The sequence below is a fragment of the Austrofundulus limnaeus genome, unplaced genomic scaffold (assembly GCF_001266775.1).
Source record: "Austrofundulus limnaeus strain Quisiro unplaced genomic scaffold, Austrofundulus_limnaeus-1.0 Scaffold1451, whole genome shotgun sequence".
Taxonomy (NCBI): Eukaryota; Metazoa; Chordata; class Actinopteri; order Cyprinodontiformes; family Rivulidae; genus Austrofundulus; species Austrofundulus limnaeus.
The window spans coordinates 25,318-28,392 of record NW_013953853.1 but is presented as its reverse complement, the minus strand read 5'-3'; the positions used below and the strand labels follow the sequence as shown (position 1 = coordinate 28,392).

The 3,075-nt window shown below is 43.3% G+C and overlaps 1 long non-coding RNA gene across 1 annotated transcript; it reads left to right on the top strand.

Annotated features, from left to right (window-relative positions):
- Positions 1-49: 49 nt before the first annotated feature.
- LOC106535443 (uncharacterized) lies at positions 50-2,111 on the top strand. Its single transcript, XR_001312443.1, has 2 exons — positions 50-254; positions 1,473-2,111. It is a non-coding gene; the product is annotated as an uncharacterized LOC106535443 (long non-coding RNA).
- The last annotated feature ends 964 nt before the right edge of the window (positions 2,112-3,075 follow it).

The window sequence follows — 3,075 nt, the reverse complement described above, 5'->3', positions numbered from 1 at the left end:
TTTGTTTGTTTGTTTGTTTGTTTGTTTGTTTTCAGTCTTTATCTTTAAGGTTTTCTTGTTTCTCTCCTCAGTACATTTGTCAGTTGAGCACCTCCACATGCTCCACCCAAACCTGCAGAAATGATCTGTGTCACAGCTGCGTGGAAAATCTCATCATGTCTGCAGCTTCAAGTCTTCCACCTCTTCTCCTCAGAACCACCTGCAGAACTTTTCACCTCCACAGAAGAACTTACCTGATTGGTCGACCTTTCCAGGTGTGTTTGTTCATGCTGAATGCTCAGACACTGGATTTTGCTGCTTCCTGARATCATCTGTTGTATCAAAGACAATCATGGATGGAGACAAAACAGACGTTGTGTAGAGAGGAATCAGTTTGACACAAACAGTGGAGCTWTGAACAGGGCACACAACCCTAACCTGAAGTGGGCGGAGTTTCCCAGTAGAAAATGGAAAACAAACAACTGCACATGACCTGTTCAGCTTCAGACTGAGTATAATGAGTTGTTTAGTCAGCTTGACACACCCACTCTCACCTGTGTGCACAGGTTAATGACTCTACAGTCTGTATTACCTTGGTAACCCTGTAGGGGGGAGCACTACTAACCACTGTCTTGTTCAAYACCAACGAGAGAAAACGAGAGCTGAGATGTTTCTGCTCTCAGCTCAGGTGTGTCCTCTCACTTATTGAACTATTTTTATTTTTCATCTCCACATCATCAGAACAGTGTTGGTTTCTGTCAGCTCCTCCTTGGTTTGATCAGAAATACGTTGGTCTGCTTTGCTTTGTCAAACTTTTTTTTTCACCTAGTAGAGCTGGGTGATRAAACAATAATGACAWATATTGTTATAAACAYGATAGAAGTTGATCATTTCACTGARCTCTGATCCAGAACCGCACTGCATTCTGGGAGATGTAGGCAGAGRAAAGGCTGGCCGACCTCTCAGGGCCCAGCTRAGCAAAGCTTGCAGGCATCAACTGTTTGTCCAGTTAGAAACAAGCTRCTGAGCTTCATGTTTCACCTCAGAACTGCTTCAAAATAAAACACCACCAGGTGGAGTGAAAGGAGGAAACAGTGGATAAAAGAGGAAAAATCACAGTTTCTTCTGGTCTTTATTTCAAATAAACAAACCAAAAATGAATCAATAATTATCAGCATCAACTGATGTGAAACTCATAGTTGGTGAAACATTTTTCAGTCATGATGTCACTCAGACCTTTAGTTAGAAGCCATCTGCAGGGCAGAGTCCAAAAAACCCCTCTAAGATTTGTTGCATCATGTTGATCTTTCCATCAACATTTTAATGCTTTTTGTTCTCATCAATAATATTTGAAGGCAAAGCTGCTAACTTCTTGTATAAAAAGCAAAGTTTGTTTGTCTGAGAGCTCATCAAATTCATCTGTTTTAGTTTGCAACAAACAAAAGATCCCTCTGAAGCCTGACCCCTCTGTTCACTCTTTCCTTTGTTCCCAGATCAGCAGTGACCAGACTTCCAGCGTCTCTTCCATCACAGCTGATTTCAAAGCAGACGTTGGATGAATTTGGAAGAAAACCTAAATTAGATCAGAAAAGATGTTTTGCTGTCTGTCCCTAACGTCTTCATGTGGACAGAGATGAAAGACAAGCTTTCATGTTTCTGGACACTGCCACCTGAGATTACCTGCAAATCTAATAGAAACAATGCAATTTGATGTTTTTGTCAGATATAGACCTATTTTTATTACTTAAAACTGTTTTTTGTAACAATATGTGATTGTAAGTTTTGTTTAGGGCTGTTTTTTCTATTTTTATACCCGAGTTCATCTATAAGCCACCTATTTTTCACACTCCCACTATAGTTTCCTTTGGGCTTTCCTTTCAGTGACTTGTAATGTTTTCTGAACGATCTGTGCTGAGTTTCCGGAGCAGAACACTGAAAACAAAAGAGCAGCAGCAGGAACTTGTTGGTGTTTAACGGTGCCCAGATGTGGGGAACAGGGAGCGGTATGGTAATGACATGCTGATAAGAAAACGTGTGCATGTGTCCCCCAGGTAAAAAAAAAAAAAAAAAACAGGGGAACATGGAATCAAATCTGAGCCAACATCCTGAGATTGTTCCTGTTGATAAACTGATATCATTAAATATAAATGCAGAGCGTTTGGTTCTGTGTGCCGCAGGCTGGCAGCGTTCAACGGGAACGCTTTGAATCCACGGCTGCAAATTTCCTCCAAATCATCAAATCTGACAACAAAGGAAAACTCAAATAGACTGCTTCACACACACACACACACACACACACACACACACACACACACACACACACACACGTTCCCAAACTAATAGGTCTTTATACAATGTTCCTGGTGTCTGTAGCTCCATGCAGACCTGTGTCTGTATGATGAGTCCACATCAAACAGGGACTCATTTCAATATTCACAGAAGGTGATRGAAGACGGTCAGACTGACTCTTCTTCTTCCTCCAGGTTCCTCTTCCTCTCTCCAGGTGTATTAATAATTCCCCCTGTCTATCCTCCACACAGAGATGGAGGCTTTTCCCTTCAGACAAAGTTTCTAGAAGTTTCTATAAATTAATAAGAGTGTGTTCTCTGTGAAGCCGGCGGCTTTGAACCCAGCGTATTGATCTTGCAGGTGAGTCGGCTGTGCCGGATCACGACTTCAAACAGAATCCAGTGTTCCTGCAGAGAGGCCGGCCCAGCCAGGTACAATAACACCTGCCTCAGCCCGTCCATGTGACCAGTCCACTCTGAGGGTTCAGGACGGTCCACTCTGAGGGGTCAGGACGGTCCACTCTGAGGGGTCAGTACAGTCCACTCTGAGGGGTCAGGATGGTCCACTCTGAGGGGTCAGGATGGTCCAATGTGAGGGGTCAGGACGGTCCACTCTGAGGGGTCAGGATGGTCCACTCTGAGGTGTCAGGACGGTCTGAATGATTGGTAGAGGAGACAAGGAGCAACAGATGAGGTGAAGACATCTGATGAAGATGTTGAATTAATCCCTGAAAAGCCTCTGAAGTCAGCAGCTGATGCTGAGGCTGAACACTGGTCAGTTAATGGTTGGAACACATCTGTTCAGAAC